The sequence below is a fragment of the Grammomys surdaster genome, unplaced genomic scaffold (assembly GCF_004785775.1).
Source record: "Grammomys surdaster isolate TR1022 unplaced genomic scaffold, NIH_TR_1.0 373, whole genome shotgun sequence".
Taxonomy (NCBI): domain Eukaryota; kingdom Metazoa; phylum Chordata; class Mammalia; order Rodentia; family Muridae; genus Grammomys; species Grammomys surdaster.
In genome coordinates, this window is record NW_021604792.1 from 9,215,123 (window position 1) to 9,239,444 (window position 24,322).

The window sequence follows — 24,322 nt, forward strand, 5'->3', positions numbered from 1 at the left end:
TACCTCAATCTTGTGGCTTAAAGCTCCCTTGTTTGGGAAGTGGTTTTTCTAAAGCCATAAATAATACATACTTCAGAAGAGAGGGCTCATGATGTATGCTTATTAGTAAACCTGATATAATAGATACAAAAGTAACAGAAACAAAGCCAATCCTTTTAATTATAGAAAATTTATGTAAGTATTTTAGTTATGGCCTTGACACTGTCTGCAAGTCCCTCTATATTTGTTTAAATTCAGAAACACACTTATTAAGAAAAGAATATAGAAAACTAATCCTCTGTCATCAGTTGTCATCACAGGCTAGAGGGCATGTATATTTTTGCTGTGGATCTTGATGACTTTATTGCCCTGAAGTAGTCAAAACAAACATTAGACACTCGTTTATGAGAAAGTCACTTCAGTAATTCTCATGAACTCAGGACAGGAGTGTAAATTACCTCCATTTAGATCTCTGAATTTAGAGATCAAATTATAGGTCCTGAAATTCAAGTTCTCCAACTTGGTCTTAGATTCTACTTCATTTCAATTACATAATGCAGAGATAATTATTGCAACAAATTTAAACAATTGAATTGGTTCTTATTTTAAAACTAATTTTAAAGTCTTTTCATTATTCAACATTAAATGTGTATTATGAGACTCTGGGATTGGGTTTTAGATTTATAGACAGAATATAGTTAAGAAGAACAAGGGTTCATAAATCCAAATGAAAACTCAAAGAGAACAAAAAGTGATCATTTCAACTAATAGTTTTGCAAACCTAAATGTTATGGGCGTGCTGTGGAGGAACAGCTGTTAGTGTTTAGCTGTGAACAGCCAGAGGTTGGAGTGTCTTCTCAGTTCAGCAAAACTCTGCTTCAGGAGAAGCCATGACACTCAGGGTCACTAGGAACACAAAAATTAACACAGAAAATAAGGCCAAGATCAGTATGGCAGGAGCCAAGCGTGTGCCTGTGGCAATAGCTGCTGCCTCCAAACCCGGGCTGAGATTGAAAACTACTCTTGGAGACATTGGTAATAAAGTCAGGGAATAGGCAAGAGTGTCTCCAAGAAAGGAAGCAAAAATGTTAGGTGCTGGAAAAGGTATTTTTAAAGTCCTACCAATACCTGTGGAGAAGGTGCCTGTGTGTGAGTCAGAGGTGGAATTTCCTGAGCCTGAACATGTTACAGAAGAGAAGCTTTCTCCTGAACCTATTTTGGTTGATAATTCTTCTCCATGTCCAATGGAAACATCTGGATATGCACCTTCAGAAGAATATCTGTGTCAGGCTTTCTCTGATGTAATTCTTGCAGTGAGTGATGTTGATGCAGATGACGGAGCCGATCCAAACCTCTGTAGTGAATATGTGGAAGATATCTATGCTTATCTCAGACAACTGGAGGTAAAGCAATCAGTTAGACCAAAATACCTATTGGGTAGTGAAGTCATTGAAAATATGAGAGCCGTCCTAATTGACTAGCTAATACAGGTTCAAATGAAATTTAAGATGCTGTAGGAGAACATGTACATGACTGTGTCCATTATTGATTGGTTCATGCAGAACAGTTGTGTGCCCAAGAAGATACTACGCTGGTTGGTGTAACTGCCATGCTTATTGCAAGCAAATATGAGATGTACCCTCCAGAAATAGGTGACTTTGCTTTTGTGCCTAACAACACTCACACTAAGTATCAGATCAGACAGATGGAGATGAAGGTTCTGAGAGTTCCAAAGATCAATCTGAGTCGCCGCCCTCTGCCTCTGCACTTTCTCCATAGAGCACCTAAAATAGGAGAGGTTGTGTTTGAGCAGCATACTTTGGCCAAATACCTCATGGAGCTCTCTATGCTAGACTATGACATGGTGCATTTTGCTCCTTCTCAAATTGCAGCTGGGTGTTTTTGCTAAGCACTGAAAATTCTTGACAACAGTGAATGTACACCAACTCTGTAGCACTACCTATCCTACACTGAAAAATCCCTGCTTCCTGTTATGCAGCATCTGGCTAAGAATATAGTCATGGTGAACCGTGGCCTTACAAAGCACATGGCTATCAAGAACAAGTATGCAACATCTAAACATGCGAAGATCAGCATGCTGGCACAGCTGAACTGTACATTAGTTCAGAATTTGTCTAAGGCCATGACAAAGGTATGACTCCAATTGACTACTACATCTGCAAATGCAGTTGGCACCATGTGCCACCTGTACATAGGATACCATGTTTGTTCTTCAATAAAGGTTGTGACTTTTTACTTTGCATAGCTTGACTCATTTGAATGTGGTTGCTTCTGACTTTAAGATAACAGAAGTTGTCAAAGAATTTAGGAGTATATTAAGAACTGCTTCTAGAGCCAGGCAGTGGTGGTGCATGCCTTTAATCCCAGCAGTTGGGAGGCAGAGACAGGCAGATTTCTGAGTTCGAGGCCAGCCTGGTCTACAGAGTGAGTTCCAGGATAACCATGGCTATACAGAGAAACCCTGTCTCGGAAAATAAAGAACTGTTTCTAGTTTAACAGCTGCAACTAATGTATATGTTTGCATCCTACATGTTTATGTACTTAATTCACTGTGTGTCCTTATCATATCATCATGCAAAGTCTTCTGCCTAGCTCTGGTTTAAACTCTAAGTCTACCAGCTAGTCCTTTGTTCCGTTTTCTTAGAGGTGGTTGCCACCTTTAACCATTGTCTCTTGAGCTGTCAACTTTCAGATCTGAAACCAAGAATTTTTGTTATGTAAAATAGTATGTTCAACATTAAAGGTGTCTTTTAAAAGAAAAAAAAAGTTAGAAGTTATGGGAATTTTTTTCTTATAAAATAATATTAACTAAATGTGGGCAGTTTTGAGGATTTCTGATTCCTATCCTCTCTCTCATCTCCCTCCCTCCCTCCCTCCCTCCCTCCCTCCCTCCCTCCCTCCCTCCCTCTCTCTCTCTTTCTCTCTCTCTCTCCATCCTGTCTCTTCTATGTGTGCTCATGCTCGTTCTAACAGCTTTGTTTGAGTGGTATGATTTGGAATTACAACATGAATAACTCCTTTTATTTAGTCTGTTGAGCCTAGTGTAAGAATACCTGAGTAAATCCTGTGTCAACTGGCAGACTTATTGTCTATTTCAGATTGAAATTGCTCCACTGAGAGGGATGAGAGAAGCCCAAACTACCAGGAGAGTAAGATTTTCCAAGGTTAGGGGTGCTCCTATAATGCACAAGGCACAAAGCTCTTATCCAAGGTTATTTAGGCAACAACAACCACTGGGGAGAGGAGAATTTTTTGATTCTCAACTGCTTGCAGGCCTTCCATTTTTCCTAAGTGCTGAATTTTGCTGCAATAGACTCCTTATAGATGTAGCTATCTGGAGACACCCATGTCCCTGTAAGAAGGTAACCCTCTACCCATCCTCCCATAAGGAACTCAAATAAACGGAATGATTCAATAATTTGGATATGGGTGAAATCATTTGGTTGGTTTGCCTTTAGTGTTTTTTCTGGGCTGAATGTCTCCCCTGGAATACATCACAGTACACACTTCTACAAATGTTGTTTGGTAACGACAAACTAATTGTGCAAAAGTGTATTCATGGTAGATGGATTATATTCTACTTATGTGTGACCTGTGAAGCTATCAAAATGTGGAAGTGCAAAAATTTGTCCACCTTCATAATCACATCTTTATGTAAATTCAGTATTCTTTGAGAACTAAAATTCTTCCCTTATTTTCATAATTATTATTCTTTTATCATTTTTTATTTTATTGTCTATAGTATAAATATAATTATCACCAATTCATGATAAAAAACTAAATGAGGTAAAAGGAAAACACAAAATATATGTAAAAAATGTATTCTATTTAATTTGTAGTAAATTCCAGTTTGCTTTAACAGAACAATCTCCTCTAGAGTTACTCCCTATAATTTCTGGATGCCATGAAAACATTCTCTACATAAGAGATCTCTACAAGTCACAATTTGTGCAGACCTTTTGACATATTTTAAATAGCCAAGAAAATAATTTATCACAGAATGGAGCTTCTGATCCTGAACTCTATCTGTAATTCCCTCATGCCATTAAGTTTGCAGGTGTCAGGAAATAGACACGTTATAACATATGAAAATAGGAATTATATAGAGCCTTTTAGCTCAATAAGCTAATCTTATCAATTAATTTTAACATTCTATTTCAACTTCATATTGTCAGAAGTTCCACTTATTGTTGAACATTAATCTAAAGTTTTAAATAAGGATACAGATGTTAATTGAAGATATCATACAGAAATAATTACTGTTACATATTAATTATTGTTTAAGTCTATGCTCGTTCTTTCTAAGTATCCTTAAGTGAAATGGAGGTCTCTGTCCAGCAAAGTTGGCCTTGAATTATAGGTTCTCTTTATCTCTGCTTTTAAAGGTTGGGATACAAGCATGTGCTGTCACATCTGACAGCATTGAAGACTTTTCAAGACTCTTACTCAGTTTACTTTACCAAAGAAAATTTTATTGTAATTTTGTTTGTTTTGTGTGGGAATAATATTATTCCATAAGTTGTAAACCTGGACAAGAAGCCTTAAAATTTTAGAATATTAATACAAAATCTTACAAAAAAACCTGATAAATAGAAGAATATAACTCTCCTTGGAACTCCTTGTAAGAGATGTTAAATTTCTTCATTACAGAGCTTCTGTTTCTCATTAAATTATGGACAAATTGTACAATGAATAGATATTAACTATAAATATTTTTCAATGAATGAGTGTTTATTTTGTCAGAGATGGCAAAGTATATTATACATTTGATGCAGAAATTTTTAATAAAACTTTGGACAAAGAATTCTTCATCTCTATAAAATTCAGATTAATGTTGTATTGAAGATTTTACTGCATAAAACACTAGGTATCTCACCAAGATCTACTGCCTATGAATCATATTGTATATTTATTTGACATTAGTTCATAATTAATTTAATTTTATATGTTTTTAAATTTTAATATACAATAAATATTAGGAACAGGTATATATAAGAAGATGTACTTTTGTATTTATGTCAGCAATAAGTGATTAAACATGATATTACAGAAAATCAATCAAAAATAATATTTCACATTAATATATTAAAAGTATCATAAACTTTTATTTCTTATAATTATGCCTTAAAATAAAATAGATATTTCTTCGTTGCTTAACTTAACATACACTGCACATACAAATGTAAATTAAATTGTCTTAATAATTATGAAAGTATTTTAGAATTGTTGATAATGAAACTAATAAAATATATACATAACTCAAACACAGGAGCCTCATGTCTCCAAAGAATTGCAAAAATCATTCCAAAGTGAGATGTGTATTTAATGAACTGCCATTATTCCCACTCATTTATAATTCTATATTATACCACACATTTTTTCTATAAAGTTTTATTCACATATTTTATATTAAATGGTTTCAATTGTGTGCTTTTATCACAGATTTATGGATATTAAAACACATGCAGTATAGTCCGTAAATCAAAATCTTTGTGATTGCTGCTTTATAGAAAATTCATAAAATTTTGGTATATTTTAGTGGGTAAGAGTGAGGTTATTTTTTGATATGTATATTAAGAAAAAACCTTGTACACAACTAGCTAAATTAGTAATAGCTATAATAAGTGATAATTGCAAACAAAAATCAAATTAATGCATTCAAAGGAATGCATTTGATTTTTAAATATCAAAAATGAAAAATATAAAAGGCTTTGTATTGGTTAACATTCATTTATAATATACAACATAACCTATAGTGTTTTATAGATCTAAAGTTCCTTCATAGTTTGGCCTGAATTTCAGTCACCACAATACAGAGAGAAAGGCCTGTCTGAGGTTCATGTCTCCCAAAATCAAGTACTAAGAATGGAATGAAGGAAAAGCTATATTTAAAACATGACAAAACACAATATGAAAACATTTTTCTTCAGTAATTCATAGTTCCAAATTTGCATTAAGACAAACAGAATTAAAACGAAGTATAGTAGGAAAAATACAATAACACTTTGCAAGACTTTGTAGAGGGCCATTGTTCTGGCATCTCTGCTTCTGTGAATATGCTGTTGCATATTCTTGTGATGTGTCCACAGGGAGAAGACGAGAAGGAGAAAATTTGATAGGGACAAAACAAAGGGGACAGACAGGAATATAATGTGAATGTTTAACACCTGCCTATGACACTTTCTCTGGTAATGAGAACTGAAGCTACAAGATATGTTTCTTTGATATTCATTTATACATATGTTAATTTGTAAGTTCATTAATGTAATATTTAAAGTCAAGTGGACCAGTATCACTAGCAGTGTGACTAGAACTACCTTTTCAACTCTCCACTTTAGATAAAGAAAAAGAGAGTTAGAAAAATTGGATATCTTGAGAAAATAAAGGACACTGAGCCATGTAGCAAGCCAGATGCTGAAATGGTTGGCTATAATCCAAACATTATTAATGACTTGTATCATCCTTGAAGTCCTAGTTAAATCTGAATATGAAAAGGAGATGTCTAAATTTATAAAGAGAAAACAGAAATGAAATATTCTGGAGATTGCCAAAGCAGTGAGGATTTGATTAACTAATGACACTTTCTCTTAACCCAGTCCATATAGTGCACCAAGGCCATGAACCCATTTCCTATAATTCCAATTATTAATTCCATGAATAAAATGATTGCAAGTATGCTCTTGGAGATAACAAATATTGTTTTCAAAAGATGGTGCATTTTATATATTAGTTATACAGATTTGCTCAAAAAATAAATTTGAAATACAAGTTTTAAAACTGCTATTTAGACAATATTTAACAATTTCTGAGTTGATTCTTATAACATGCTTATTTTCTTAACTCTTTCCCACACATTAACAGAAGAGAAACCGTACAAGTGTGACAGTGATGGAGCCTGAATCTCTTTCCATGGAAGTGTGTCTCCTCACACAGCTCAGAAGTGGCAGACCAGAAATTCTTTGCTCACACACAGCTTCTGTTGTATTTTCTAGACAATGATAAAGGAAAGGTAGGAAACTCATATACTTCCATAAAAATTTACACACGTGGTATACATAACTTTTCTATATTTGTATAAATATGTATATTTTTTATGACTGTGTATTGGGCAAACACTTTTAGAAATTCTCAAATATATAATATAAACAACAAAATATTAACAGATATCATACTTTCTTAGGAAAAGGCTTTATAAGTACTGCAAATTTCAGACACCTTGCAAGATGAGTTCCTTAACTCTCATGTTATGATGTTTCACAATGTCATGATGGTCTTTATAGTTTCAATTTTAAGTAGTAAAATTAAGGTTGCCTTCTTATGCCACTTGCATGAATTCATACATACAATGCTCAAATATATGTACATATTTATTGAAATTAAAAATATTTTTAAATTTTTCTATAATGTATCCATGTTGGTCAATATTTATTGTACATATGGATCATGCTTAGTATTGTATAATTTGGTCGCTTCATGCTTTTGCTATGCTTTACATGTTACCTGATGGATTAAGTCTTCACTATTCATGAATTTAAGATGGAAAACTTCTGTGCTGTGACTAGTCAAGATGAGGGTTAGCTAATCCACAAAGCAAGACAACTCTTTATTCCTGCTGTCTCCTTTGATTGTTAGAACAGCTTCTTCATTAGCAAGATACACCATCAGATTGTATCTGACTACAGTCAACTGCATCCAGAGTCTTCATTGTAAATGTAATTCATTGTCACCAAAAGTGATGAAGGATGTCATATATTCTAGGAAAGATGAAGAATGAGAAGTTTGATATGCTGATAATTCAGTATCTAAAGAGCAATGAAGACCTTTATGAATTAAATTTAGGAATGGTTGCCAAATGTAGTGTAGATGGCAACAAACCACATAAAGTGATTTACAATTTTTGACAATAGTACATTCAGTTCCTGAAGGAATACTGAGCAAAGGAAATAAACAATTTGAAGATTCAGAATCATACATCATTTATGTGGTAGGAGCCATTCATGTAGCTACCATGTTGATAATGGGCTGCTGTGGCACATATCAAGGAAATATCTATGAACAGTACAACAAACATACCTTCAATGTAGAGGCAGGATGTTCCCTGTGGCTTGCTTCCTTCCAGGTAGCAAAGTGAGCTCAAATATGAAGAGAAACAAATAGAAACAAGACAAGGGGTGGAGCTGTGATGAATAGGTAGTGATAGTGAGACTTCATGGGCTTTCAGGAAAGTCTCAGGGTTGTGTTTCAGGCAAAAATTATACACACGTTCACAGAGTTCTTCCAGATAACATTAGTTCTGACTTGGAATCATTATAGTTTCCTCCTGACCAACAGCAGATCCTCTGGAGAGAGTCTTCCTACAGAAGCTGAGAATATCATATAGCATTATTACAACATTTCATCTACACAATAAAATTAAAAGAGTACTTGAATTCAAAATCCAGAATGCAGTGCGATGGAACTGATACACTTTACTGTTTGTCAATTTTCTGTCATTATACCAGAACTTTTTTTAAACATGAGTGCCTCAGATTAAAGTACCCTCACCTATTCCAAAGCCAGTGATAATATATCTGTTTGATTTACAATTAATTGTATACTACCTGATCTTTTATTTTTGAATGCTTGATTGAATGATTACACAAAATTCAAATATTCACAGAAAGTTTAATCAAGTATGATTTTATTTATTTTTCCGTGTCAAAATAATATGCCAGTAATAATAATTTGATGTATATTTTTCAATCAGTATTTATTTTATGATACTAAATGAGTCTCTGACAAGCTAAGTGAATTAAAACAAGGAAAATTTCCTGAACAGAACACCAATGGCTTTTGCTCTAAGATCAAGAATTGACAAATGGGACTTCATAAAATTGCAAAGTTTCTGTAAGGCAAAGGAGACTGTCCATAGGACAAAATGGCAACCAACAGATGGGAAAAGATCTTTACCAATCCCACATTGATAGAGGGGTAATATCCAATATATACAAAGAACTCATGAAATTAGACTCCAGACAACCAATTAACCTTATCTAAAAATGGAGTGTAGAGCTTAACAAAGATTTCTCAACTGAGAAAACTCGAATGATAGAGATGCACCTAAAGAAATATTCAGCATCCTTAGTCTTCAGGGAAATGCAAATCAAAAGAATCCTGAGATTCCACCTCACACCAGTCAGAATGGCTAAGATCAAAAACTCAGGTGATAGAAGATGCTGGCAAGGATGTAGAGAAAGAGGAACACTCCTCCATTAATGGTGGGATTGCAAGATGGTGCAACAACTCTGGAAATCACTCTGGCCATTACTCAAAAAATTGGACAAAGCATTACCTGAGGACTCAGCTATACCACTACTGGGTATATACCCATAAGATGCTTTAACCTATAACAAGGACATATGCTCCACTATGTTCATAGCAGCCTTATTTAAAATAGCCAGAAGCTGGAAAGAACCAAAATGTCCTTCAACAGAGGAATGGATACAAAAAATGTGGTACATTTACACAGTGGAGTATTACTCAGCTGTTAAAAACAACGAATTTGAGAAACTCTTAGGTAAATGAATGGAACTAGAAAATATCATCCTGAGTGAGGTAACCCAATCACAAATGAACACTCACGGTATTCACTCACTGATTATTGGATATTAGCCCAGAAGCTTGAAATACCCAAGATTCAACTCACAGACCACATGAAGCTTATGAAGAAGGATGACCAAGTGGGGGTGCTTTAGTCCTTCTTAGAAGGAGTAACAAAATACTGAAGGAAGCAAATATGGAGACAAATTGTGGAACAGAGACTTAAGGAGGGGCCGTCTGGAGACCATTCCTCCCAGGTATCCATCCCATGTACAGTCACCAAAGGTAGATGCTGATGTGGGTGTCAGGAATTGCATGCTGAGAGGAGCATGATATATCTGAGTCCTTAGAAGTCTGGCATAGTTTTACATATACAGAGGCAGATGCTCACAGCTTACCATTGAACTGATCAATGGGTTCCCAATGGAGGAGTTAGAGTCAAGATTGAAGGAGCAGAAAGGGTTTGCTGCCCAATGAGGAGAGCAACAATACCAACCAACCAGAGCTCCCTGGTTCTAAACCACCAGCCTCGGAGTACTTAGGGAGGGATCAAGGGCTCCAGTTGTATATGCAAGGGAGGATGGCCCTGTAGGGCATAGGTGGAAAAGGAGATCCTTGGTCCCATGAAGGCTAGATGCCACATGCAGAGAAATTCGAGGGTGGGGAGGTAGGAGTGGGAGGGAGGGAAGGAGGGAGGTAGGGGCACATCCACAAAGAAGCAGGAGAAAGGGCGATGGGATAAGGGGTTCCTGGGCAGGGAGTGGGAATGGAGTAAGGGGATAACATCTGAAATGTAAATAAAATATCTAATAAAAAAAAAAAAAAGAAACAGGTTTAGGACAACTGAATCACCTGGAAAGGAAACTCTCCAACTGGTTGAGCTGCGCGCACTGCAGGTTAAGCAATGCACTGAAGGCTCCAGCTATAAGGACCTATGTTAGGGTGAGAATTTAGTGATGATTCTGTCTTTTGAGGTACTTATGTGTATATGAGTAACCCTTTATACATATTTCCATTAGTAACGCCAATAAAGTTCATTAGGTTCCCAAGTTAAACTTTTGGAATTTTGATCTGTGCCTGTTCCAAATAGGGGAGAGTAGATGATTGTTCATTTCTCCAAAGGAGTATTTCACAACACAGTATTCAAATCCAATCTGAACGTGCTTGGTTACTCCCAAGAACTTATGGGCATCATAATATAGAATTGTTAGGTTTAAGGAAAAATATTGGGACAAGGTTTTATAGATATGAAAATGGGTGGATCTGGGAGGACTTGGGGTAGAGGGGTAAAATTTATCAAAATATAGAATATGAAATTCTCAAAACTAATAAAAGAATTTTAAAACATGGAACATCAGTGATAGCAGTTTACTTAGGCACAACTCAGATGATTATAATCCTCCCCAAAATTTTAATTTTTCTATTGTAATCTAGGTACTGGGTTTCCAAATTTTACTAGCTGACATGATAAACCCAAAAACTATGCATGGGTTTGCAAAAAGAAATGCATCAGTAAAATGAAAGATAATATGTTTCTTCAGCATGCTAGTAAGTAAGATTTTTAGCTTCAAGTAAAAGCTTAACCTTGAAAGATGAAGAAAGCAAAACATGAAATACCTGAATAGGGGCAAATTTGTTCTCTTTGAGGTATAATAAGCCTGAATTGAAATCACTGTATGTCACAGTGCTGTCCTTTTTTTGTTTGTGGTTAGTCCAATAAATAAGGAAAAGAACTTTAACACTACTAGTAACCAAACAGTGATAGAATTTCATGTTAGAGAGTGGAACTCAGTTACATGCGCATGACAGGCAACATCTTTCAAACAAGAACCTCATGCACTCTGTTTCTTTGTTTCATATAATTTATTTGACAAGACCCAGGGGGATAATTTCATATATAATGCCATAATAGACCTGAAAGTCAACATCTGAATGGTAATTTTTCTCACTCGGTGAATGTAGTAGAGGATCTGGAATGAGATTTTTCCACTTATTTGTGTAAGTTATGCCATGTCCTTGAGTGTGAGTTTGACTTACTTTACATCTAATAAAGAGAATAGAAATATTGCATAAGAATGCCACTCCTTGCAGTGCTTGCTTGTTTTATTACCTTCCTCTAGGTGGTAAGGTATTGAATTTATCTATATTTCAGTTTCTCTAAATATGATCAGTTTTCTATTGAGACCCTTTGAAGAGGGATAGGCTATGTGACAAGGCATAGGTTCTCTTGCCAAATCCTAGTGAAGATTTCAAGTCTGACATTGAGCAAGTGGACTTCAATGTTGGCTAGCCTCCACATTTTCCAAAGTAATTACAGGGAGAATTTAATCATATATATATATACAGTTTTATTTAATTAAGATTTACCCCAATCTTGTTACTTAAAGCTATCCTATTGGAGGAGTGATTTGCTTTAAAGACATAAATAATAAATACTTCAGAAGAGAGAGCTCATGATGTGTCTTTATCAATAAATATCAAATGATATAAAAATAATAGAAACAAAACAAATCCTTTTATTTTATAAACTTTTTGTAAGTATTTTCGTCATGGTCTTGATGTTCTCTACAAGAGGCTCTGCAATTTAGCAATGTCAGAAACATGGTTAGTAAGAAAATAATATAGATAAACTAATCCCCACAGGCTAGAGTGCAATCCTATACATAATTCTTATTGTGGATCTCAATTACTTTGTTGTTCTGAAGTAGTCAAAACAAACATTAGATACTGTTTTAAGAGAAAGTCACCTCAGTAATTCTGATGAACTCAGGACAGTAGTGTAAATGAGCTCCATTTAGGTCTCTGAATTCAGAGATCAATTTATATTTCCTGAAATTCAAGTTCTCTAACCTGACCTTAGATTCTACCTCATTTCAATTCCATAATGCAGAGACAATTATTGCAACAAAGTTAAACAATTGAACTGGTTCTTGTTTGCAAAAGTAGTTTTAAAGTCTTTTCATTATTTCATCCTGCCTCTTCCCTCTGCTCTCATTTTAACAGCTTTGTTTTAGTGGTATGATTTGGAATTACAACATGAATAAATCATTTTATTTAGTCTGTTGAGCATAATGTATTAATACCTGAGTAAATCCTGTGTCAAATTGGCAGACTTATTGTGTCTCGTTGTCTCCTATAGATTGAAGTTGCTCCACTGAGAGGGATGACTGAAGACCAAAATACCAGGAGAATGTGAATTTCTATGAAATGAATATGAAGGTTAGGTATGCTCCTATAGTGCACAAGGTTCTTATCCAAGGTTATTTAGGAAACAACAACCAGTGGGGAGAGGAGAATATTTTGATTCTGACCTGCCCGAAGGTCTTCCATATTTCCAAAGTGCCGACTTTTACTGGTATAGACTCTTTATATATGCTGCTATATTGAGACACCCATATCCCTTTAAGAAGGTAACCCAATACCCATCCTCCCATTAGGAACTCACATAAACAGAATGGTTCAGTAATTTGGACATGGGTGGAATCATTTGGTTGGATTGTCATTAGTACTTTATCTAGGCTGAATATCTCCCCTGGAATACATCACAATACATACTTATACAAATGTTGTTTAGTAATGACAAACTAATAGTACAAAAGCATTTTCATGGTAGGTGGATTATACTCTATCTACTTTGTGTGACCTTTGAAGCTGTCAAATTTAGAAGTGTGCCATGGGCCAGCCCCAGCTTTGTGAGTGAAGTCTTCTTTTATTCTTCCAGGTCTTCTTGAGGCAATCGAGGGGGAAGAGTGTTGACAGGGAGTAACACTTTGTTCTTACGATTTTCGGGATAAGACTTTGGTCTTATGAGATATTTAGGGTTGCTGTATAATAAAATTTTATTTATCTGTGCTAGAAAAGTTTACTTACAATGCTACTGTAGCTGATTTGCCCTCTGGTATCATCTGAGGCCAGAAACTGCAGTTTCAGGCACTTAACACCTCAGCTCCCAAACAGCCAAGGATTAAACAAGCCTTTGTACTCTCTCAGCAGGAACTGACTTTTGCCTTCTAGCCTGAGGTCTCAGGAAGAAAAAACACTTAGACAAGTTATTACAGAGTTTATTCCTAAGTGTAAAAAGTTTCCTATGAAAGCTATCTAAGGGAAAAAGTGGAAAAGTCCTTAGAAGGGAAAAAGAAAAAATTCTAATAAGGGAAAAGTTCTATGGGAAAGAAATCTAGGCAGGGGAAAAGGAAAGGAAGTGAAAAAAGACTAACTACACTCCGACTACTACTATGACTACCCTCTTTGCCTTTCTCTTCAGTACTTATGCATCTTTCAGAGTACATGGTCACATGTTACAAAGTTCAATACAAGTTCACAAGTTCAACAAGCTAAATTAGTAATAGCTTTAATCAGTAATAGTTGCAAACAGAATTCAAATTCATACAGTGAAATCAAAGAATATTTAAAATGTAAAAATTAAAAATACAAAGACATTTGTATCAGTTAATCTTTGTCTAGAATATACAACATAATCTATAGTGTTTTAAAGATCTAATGTTACTATATAGCTTGTCCTGAATTTCAGCCACCACAATACAGAGTCACGCCTGTCTCATCTTCATGTCAGTTAGAATCAGAATATATGAATGGAATGAAGGAAAAGCTGTATATACAACATAACAAAATACAATGAAAATATTTTTCTTCAGTAATTCATATTTCCAAATTTGTAATAACAGAGACAAGATAAAAATGGAGTATAGCAGGAGAAAGTCAATCACAGTTTGCAAGGCTTTGAAGTGGGCCATAGTTCTGGCATCTCTGCTTCCCTCAACATGCTGCTGCATCTTCTTGCAATGTGTCCATAGGGAGAAGATGAGCAGGAGAAAAGTTGACAGGGATAAAATAAATGGGACAGACAGGAAAATAATGTGAAGGCTTATCACATGCTTTTGACAATTTGCTTGATAATAACAAATAAAGATGCAAGATATGTTTCTTTGACATTCATTTATGCATATGTTAATTTCCAAGTTCAGTAGTAAAATATTTAAAATCAGGACGACCAAGGACACTAGCAATTTAACTGAAACAACCTTTTCAACTTTCCACTTTAGATAAAGAAAAAGAGAGTTAGAAAAATTGGATAGCTTGAGAAAATAAAGGACACTGAGGAATGTAGCAAGCCAGATGCAGAAATGGTTGACTATAATACAAACATTAGTAGTACATGTATCATTCTTGAAGTTATAGTTATATTGGGATATGTAAAGGAAATGACTAAACTTATAAACAATAAACAGAGACAAAAAATCGTGGAGATTGCCAAAGCAGTGAGGATTTATTTATCTAATGACATTTTCTTTCTCTTAACTCAGTCCATATAATGTACCAGGGCCTCAAAACCATTTCCTATAACTCCAATAACTAATTCCATGAATAAAATGATTCAAAGTGTGCTCTTGGAGATTACAAATATTATCTTCCAAAGATATTGCATTTTACATATTAGTTATAAAGATTTGCCTACGTATCCATTTGAAATAAAATTTTTAAAATGCTGTTTAGATGATTTTTAACAATTTCTGAGATTAATTTCATACCATGATCTTTCTTAACTCTCCTCCACACACAAACAAAGAAGCAAACAAACAGGTTTGACAGTGACAGAGTCTGAATAACTTTCCATGAAATTGTGTCTCCTCATACAGCTCAAGGGTGCCAGACCAGAAATTCTTGCTCCCACACAGCTCCTGTTGTATTTTCTGGACAATAATAAAGGAAAGGTTAGAAATGCACATGCTTGCAAGAAAGTGAAAATACATTATTTTTATCTCTTATGTATATTGGGTACAAACTACATATTATGTTATTATTGTGTTCTGTGCAAGACACTTTTAGAAATTCTCATATATATAATAAAAATATTAACAGATATGGGACTTTCTTAGCTATAAGGTTTTGTAAGTACTGAAAATTTTAGAGACTTTGCCATATGATGAGTTTAATGCTCACATTCTGATCTGTTTAACAATATCGTGAGGCTCTTTAATCTCTCAATGTTAAGGAATAATCATCATATTGCCTTATTATCTCACATGCATCAATTTGTATGTACAATGCTAACACATAAGAACATATTTATTGAGATTCAAATATTTTAAAATTTTTTCTATAATATATTCACATTGGTCAATATTTATTATGCATATAGATCATGCTTAGTACTGTACAAGTTGATCAGCTCATGGTTTTGGTATGTTTTACATGTTATCTAACGTAATAGGTTTTCTCTATCCCACAATTTAAGATGGAAAACACTTCTTGTGCTGTGACCAGTCAAGATGAGGATTAGCTAATCCACAAAGCAAGACAACTCCTTATTCTTGCCCTCTCCTTCCATTAGCAAGGAATACCATCAGACTGTATCCAACTACAATCAACTGCATCCAGTGTCTTCACTGTAAATGTAACTCTTGGTCATCAAAGGAGATGAAGGATGTCATAGATGCTGGAAAAATGAAAAATGAGCAATTTGCTACACTAATAGTTCAGTATCTAAAGAGCAATACAGAGCTTAATGAATTATATCTAGAAGGTTGAAAAATATAGTATAGATAGCAGTGAACAATATGAAGTGATTTAGAATCTTTGATAATAGTACATTTAGTTCTTGAAGGAAGACTAAGCAATGAAGGTCAACAATTTGAAGATTCAGAATTATTTATCATTTGTGTGGTAAGATACATTCATGTAGATAGCATGTTGGTAACTGGTGTGGCACATATCAAAGAAGCATCTAAGAATGGAAAAACACACATACCTTAATCTTAGAGGCAATCTGTTTTTTTGTGGATTGCCTCCTTCAAGGTAGCAAATGAGCTAAAGTATGAAAGAGAAACAAACAGAAACCGGACAAGGAGTGGAGCTGAGTGGAATGGTTACTGATAGTGAGACTCCATGGGATTTCAGGAAAGTCTCAGGTCTTGGATTTTCAGCAAAAATTACATTCACCTACTCTTCAAAAAACTTTCAATTTGAATTGGAATCATCATAGTTTCCACCTGACCAACAACAGATCCTGAGGAGAGAGTCTTTCTAAAGAAGAGTGACATGTATCAATATTCTCACATTTCATCTACAAAATAAAATTTAAAGTCAGGTAGTATTTTCAAAATCCAGAATACAGTACATTGGAAATAGTTCACTTTACTGTTTGTCAATTATCTGTCAATATATCAGAACTATCTTTAAAATCAAGTGCCTCAGAGCATTGTATTCTGACCTCTTCCAACACCAATGTTAATATATGTGTTTTATCTATAATTAATTATATATTATTTTAATTTTTATTTATGACCACTTAAATGACTGCCTACAAAAAGTACAAATATTCATAAAAGTACAATCAACTACAATTTTACTCATTTCTTTGTGCCAAAACACATATGATGATAATAATATATATATGATATATATATATCATATATATTATATATATATATATAATTTTCAATAAATTTTCATTTTATTACACTAAAAGAGTCTCTGACAAGCTGAGTCATTTGCAGCAGTCTTAGGAAAACTGAATCATCTGGAAAGGAAACCCTCCAACTTGTTAGGCTGTGGGCCCTACAGATAATGCAATGTGCTCCAAGTCTCCAACTCTAAGGACCCAGGATAGAGGGATATTTTAGAGATGTATCTGTCTTTTGAGTTACTGATGTTTCTATGAGTAACCCTTCATACATATTTCCATTAGGACCACAATAAAACTCATTTTGTCCTCATGTTAAAATTTTGGACTTTCATCTGTTATCTGTATAAATATTAGAGAGTAGATCCTTGTTCATTTTTCCAAAGAAGCATTTTCACCTCACAGTATTTAAATCCAATCTGAAAGTGGTTGGTTACATCCAAAAGTTTATGGGGAACATACTAACAGAAATAATTGTTAGGTTTAAGGAAAAACGATGACACAAGTTTATAAGGGTGTGAAAAGTGTTGGATCTGGGAAGTCTAGCAGGAGAGGGGTAAAAAGTATCAAAATACATGAAAATCTCACAAACTGATAAAAGAGTTTTAAAGCATGGTAACTCAGTGATAGCAGTTTACTTAGGCAAATCTCAGATGGTCATGATCCTCCTGAAAATTTTAATCTTTCTATTGTGATCTAAATACTGAGTTTCAAGATTTTACTAGGTGACATGATAAACAAAAATCATATACATGGATTTGCAAAAAAGAAATCCAGCAGTAAAATGCAAGATAATATGCTTTTTCTGCATGCTTATAAACGAGATTATTATCATCAAATGAAACATTAACCGTGAAAGATGAAAAACGTTTAACATGAAATTCACAAATAGGAAAAAATTAGGAATAATAAGCCATTATTGAAATCACTGTATGTCATAGTGTTGTCTTTTTTGTTTGAGGTTACTCAAATATTTAAGGAAAAAAAATTCAACACATGACTAGAAACCAAATGTTGAGTGAATATCACATTAAACTGGGAATCTCAGTTATAGGAGCATGACAGGCAACAGCTTTCAAAAAAGAATCTGGCCCTTCCGCCCCTACCTGGTCCTTTGGGCTGGTGCAGACACAGAGTTGGTCTGCTCCTGTCATGTGGAGATACTGAATCCTGAGTCATCCAAGAGGAGCCCCTGAACTCAGAGCAGCCTGTAAGGATTCCAACTCACTTCCTAAGCCCCAGAGATACATCTGGGAGCCAGGGACATTCAGGACACACCAGCTACCCAAACCCCGCCCCTCTGGAATTCCACTTCCCCTCCACCCCTTCCTGGTCCTTTGGGCTGGGACAGACACAGAGTTGGTCTGCTCCTGTCCTGTGGAGATACTGACTCCTGAGTCATCCTAGAGGAGCCACTGCACTCAGAGCAGCCAACAGAGAGTTAGTCTGCTCCTGTGGAGATACTGAGTCCTGAGTCATACTAGAGGAGCCACTACACTCAGAGCAGCTGAGGAGCCACTGCACTCAGAGCAGCAGACACCAAGGTGGTTTGCACTTGGGAGACATCATATCCTGAGCCATCCTAGAGGAACCACTGCACCCAGAGCAGAAGGATTTCCAGATCCAAGAGGTGGCCTGAGTCCCAGGAGTTCTTCCACCCAGGAGATTAGGATCATAAGACCACAGAGACATCTGGACTCTGAGGAGCTCTGCAACAAGCAAGATAACTGAAAATACAGACTCCAGTCCTAGACAGTGAGGGCAGGTAACACTAGAGTTAACCAGATGGGGAAAGGCAAGCACAAGAACATAAGCAACAGAAACCAAAGTTTGTTGGCATCATCAGTACCCAGTTTTCCCAATATAGCAAGCCCTGGACACCCCATCACACTGGAAAAGAAGGATTCAGAATTAAAATCACTTCTCATGATGATGATAGAGGATTATAAGGACATAAGTAACTCCCTTAAAGAAATACAGGAGAGTACAAGTAAACAGGTAGAAGCCCTTAAAGAGGAATCACAGAAATCCCTTAAAGAAATGCAAGAAAACACAAAGGAGGAATTAAACAAAAACATTCAGTATCTGAAAATGGAAATAGAAACAATAAAGAAAGCTCAAAGGGAGACAATCATGGAGATAGAAAACCTAAGAAAGAGATCAGGAGTCATAGATGCAAGCATCACCAACCGAATTCAAGAGATAGAAGAGAGAATCTCAAATGCAGAAGATATGGTGGAAATATTGACACAGTTGTCAAAGAAAATGCAAAATGCAAAAAACTCCAAACCAAAACATCCAGGAAATCCAGGACACAATGAGAAGACCAAACTTAAGGATAATAGGTATAGATGAGAATGAAGATTCCCAACTTAAAGGGCCAGTAAATATCTTCAACAAAATTATTGAGGAAAACTTCCCTAACCTAAAGAACAAGATGCCCATAAACATACAAGAAGCCTGCAGAACACCAAATAGACTAGACCAGAAAAGAAATACATCCCGTCACATAGTAATCAAAACATCAGATGCACAAAACAAAGAAAAAATACTAAAAGCAGTAAGGGAAAAAGATCAATTAACATATAAAAGCAGACCTATAAGAATTACACCAGACTTCTCACCAGAGACTATAAAAGCCAGAAGAGCCTGGACAGACATCATACAGACCCTAAGAGAACACAATTGCCAGCCCAGATTACTATACCCAGCAAAACTCTCAATCACTATAGATGGTGAAACCAAGATATTCCATGACAAAACCAAAATTGCACAATATCTTCCCACAAACCCAGCAATTCAAAGGATAATTGATGGAAAACGCCAAGACAAGGAGGGAAACTACAACCTAGAAAAAGCAAGGAAGTAATCTTCCAACAACCCCAAAAGAAGATAACTATACAAACATAATTCTACCTCTAATAACAAAAATAACAGGAAGGCACAATCACTTTTCCTTATTATCTCTTAGCATCAGTGGTCTCAATTCCCCAATAAAAAGATGCAGACTATCAGACTGGATACACAAACAAGACCCAGAATTTTGCTGCATACAAGAAACGCACCTCAGTGACAAAGACAGACACTACCTCAGAATAAAAGGGTGGAAAACAATTTTCCAAGCCAATGATCCTAAGAAACAAGCTGGAGTAGCCATTCTAATATCAAATAAAATCGACTTTCTTCCAAAATTAATCAAAAAAGATAAGGAAGGACACTTCATACTCATCAAAGGAAAAATCTTCCAAGGTGAACTCTCAATTCTGAACATCTATGCTCCAAATGCAGGGGCACCTACATAAAAGAAACATTACTGAAAGAAACTTTACTAAAGCTCAAAACACATATTACACCTCACACAATTATAGTGGGGGATTTCAACACCCCACTCTCAGCAATGTACAGATCTTGGAAACAGAAACTAAACTGAGACACTTTGACATTAACAGAAGTTATGAACCAAATGGACTTAACAGACATCTATAGAACATTTCATCCTAAAACAAAAGAATATACCTTTTTCTCAGCACCTCATGGTACCTTCTCCAAAATAGACCATATAATTGGTCACAAAGCAGGCCTCTACAGATACAAAAAGATTGAAATAATCCCTTGCATCTTATCAGTTCACCACGAACTAAGACTGGTCTTTAATAATGACAAAACCAATGGAAAACCCACTGTAGCAACCTGTTTGGGTCAGTCAGCAGGGTCTCCAGCGAAGGACTGAGGATGTAGGCTTCCAATTCCCGCTGTGTCTTTCACTGTATCCCGCTTACTGGAGCTCTAACGTTGAGGCGCCACTTTGTAACCGCCCGTTCTGCTGCTCCGGTCCGCGGGTCAGGGCCTAGCAAGAGAGAGAGAGTGGGGACGGAGACGCGAAGAATGGAGACAAGACAGGGAGTCTGACCAAGTCTCGTTTATTGGAAGGAAATCCTGGATATTTATACCCTTTACCACGTGTCTTGCCCTCGTGGACAAGCACAGCTGAAGGCACTACGTCATGTGCCTTGCAGCGTGGATATCACGTGCACCTAGCTAGCTGTGAGGAGACCACGTGCACCTAGCAGCACGTGCACCTAGCTAGCAGTGAGGAGACCACATGTACTCAGCAGCTTGGATATCACGTGCACCTTGCAGCTGGTGGCACTAAACAGCAAAACAAGATATGTGAGAAAAACAAGATGTTTTTCAGAGTGTGCTCAGCTGTTGTAGGCTGATGAAAACAAGTCTCTTGTCTCTTGGTATTTGGGTCGAGATGGCTGTAAAGATGATAGCTGCTTTCGGCTAGGAGTCGGCTCCCAACAACCCTCGTGCACATGGAAACTGAACTCTCTACTCAATGATGACTTGGTCAAGGAAGAAATCAAGAAAGAAATTAAAGACTTTTTAGAATTCAATGAAAATGAGGACACATCATACCAAAACTTGTGCGACTCCATGAAGGCAGTGCTAAGAGGAAAACTCATAGCTCTAAGTGCCTACAAAAAGAAACTGGAGAGAGCACACACTAACAACTTGACTGCACATCTAAAAGCTCTAGAACAAAAAGAAGCAAATAAACCCAGGATGAGTAGAAGGCAGGAAATAATCATACTCAGGGCAGAAATCAACCAAATAGAAACAGAAAGAAAAATACAAAATATCAACAAAACCAGGAGCTGGTTCTTTGAGAAAATCAACAAGATAGATAAACCCTTAGCCAGATTAACCAGAGGGCACAGAGACAGTATCCAAATTAATAAAATCAGAACTGAAAAGGGAAACATAACAACAGAAACTGAAGAAATTCAAAAAATCATCAGATCCTACTACAAAGGCCTATACTCAACAAAACTGGAAAACCTGGATGAAATGGACAACTTCCTAGACAGATACCAGGTACCAAAGTTAAACCAGGAGCAGATAAACCATCTAAATAGTCCCATAACCCCTAGGGAAATAGCAGCAGTCATTAAAAGTGTCCCCACTAAAAAAAGCCCAGGACCAGATGGTTTTAGTGCTGAATTCTATCGGACCTTCAAGGAAGACCTAATACCAATTCTCTTCAAACTATTCCACAAAATAGAGACAGAAGGAACACTACCCAATTCGTTCTATGAAGCTACAATTACACTCATACCCAAACCCCACAAGGACCCGACAAAGAAAGAGAACTTCAGACCAATCTCCCTTATGAACATCGATGCAAAAATACTCAATAAAATTCTATCAAACCGAATCCAAGACCACATCAAAACAATCATCCATCATGATCAAGTAGGTTTGCCCTAGGAATGCAGGGATGGTTCAATATTCGGAAATCCATCAATGTAATCCACTATATAAACAAACTCAAAGAAAAAAACCACATGATCATCTCACTAGATGCTGAGAAAGCATTTGACAAAATTCAACATCCCTTCATGATAAAAGTCTTGGAAAGATCAGGAATTCAAGGCCCCTACCTAAACATAGTAAAAGCAATTTACACCAAACCAGTAGCCAACATCAAACTAAATGGAGAAAAACTTGACGCAATCCCACTAAGATCAGGGACTAGACAAGGCTGCCCACTCTCCCCCTACCTATTCAATATAGTACTGCAAATCCTAGCCAGAGCAATTAGACAACAAAAAGAAGTCAAAGGGATGCAAATAGGAAAGGAAGAAGTCAAAATATCGCTATTTGCAGATGATATGATAGTATACTTAAGTGACCCCCAAACTTCCACCAGAGAACTCCTAAACCTGATAAACAATTTCAGCAAAGTGGCTGGTTATAAAATCAACTCAAACAAATCAGTAGCCTTCCTCTACATGAAAGATAAACAGACTGAAAAAGAAATTAGGGAAATGACACCCTTCACAATAGTTGCAAATAATATGAAATACCTTTGTGTGAATCTAACCAAGCAAGTGAAAGACCTGTACGACAAGAACTTCAAGTCCCTGAAGAAAGAAATCGAAGAAGATCTCAGAAGATGGAAAGTTCTCCCATGCTCATGGATTGGCAGGATTAATATAATAAAAATGGCCATCTTGCCAAAAGCAATCTACAGATTCAATGCAATCCCCATTAAAATCCCAACTCAATTCTTCACAGAGTTAGAAAAGTAAATTCTCAAATTCATATGGAATAACAAAAAACCCAGGATAGCGAAAACTCTTCTCAACAATAAAAGAACTTCTGGAGGAATCACCATCCCTGACCTCAAGCTGTACTACAGAGCAATAGTGATAAAAACTACCTGGTATTGGTACAGAGACAGGCAGGAAGATCAATGGAATAGAATTGAAGACCCAGAAATGAACACACACTACTATGGTCACTTGATCTTTGACAAAGGAGCTAAAAGTGTCCAGTGGCAAAAAGGACAGCATTTTCAACAAATGGTGCTGGTTCAACTGGAGGACAACATGTAGAAGAATGAAAATTGATCCATTCTTATCCCCTTGTACAAAGCTTAAGTCTAAGTGGATAAAGGACCTCCACATAAAACCAGATACACTGAAACTAATAGAAGAGAAGGTGGGGAAGACCCTCGAATACTTGGGCACAGGGGAAAAGTTCCTGAACAGAACACCAATGGCATATGCTCTAAGATCAAGAATTGACAAATGGGACTTCATAAAATTGCAAAGTTTCTGTTAGGCAAAGGACACTGTCAATAGGACAAAACGACAACCAACAAATTGGGAAAAGATCTTTACCAATCCTACATCTGATAGAGGGCTAATATCCAATATATACAAAGAACTCAAGAAATTAGACTCCAGACAACCAAATTACCCTATTAAAAATGGGGTATAGAACTTAACAAAGAATTTTCAATTTTCTGAGGAACCGCCACACTGATTTCCAAAGTGGTTGCACCATCTTGCAGTCCCACCAACAATGGAGGAGTGTTCCTCTTTCTCCACACACTCGCCAGCATCTACTATCACCTGAGTTCTTAATCTTAGCCATTCTGACTGGTGTGAGATGGAATCTCAGAGTTGTTTTGATTTGCATTTCCCTGATGACTAAGGACATTGAACATTTCTTTAGGTGCTTCTCGGCCATTTGAGTTTCTTCCATTGAAAATTCTTTGTTAAGCTCTATACCCCATTTTTTAATACCCAGAAGATGCTCGAACATATAACAAGGACATATGCTCAACTATGTTCATAGCAGCCTTATTTATAATAGCCAGGAGCTGGAAAGAACCCAGATGTCCTTCAACTGAGGAATGGATTCAAAAAATGTGGTATATTTACACAATGGAGTATTACTCAGCTATTAAAAACAATGAATTCGAGAGGTTCCTAGGTAAATGGATGGAACTAGAAATTATCATCC

The 24,322-nt window shown here is 36.0% G+C and overlaps 3 pseudogenes; 1 reads left to right on the plus strand and 2 right to left on the minus strand.

Moving 5' to 3' along the window:
- Positions 1 to 869: 869 nt before the first annotated feature.
- Positions 870 to 2,137, plus strand: LOC114632526 (annotated as a pseudogene).
- A 3,623-nt stretch (positions 2,138 to 5,760) lies between these two features.
- On the minus strand, positions 5,761 to 6,718 carry LOC114632407 (annotated as a pseudogene).
- Positions 6,719 to 14,068: 7,350 nt separating this feature from the next.
- LOC114632408 lies at positions 14,069 to 15,025 on the minus strand (annotated as a pseudogene).
- Positions 15,026 to 24,322: the final 9,297 nt, after the last annotated feature.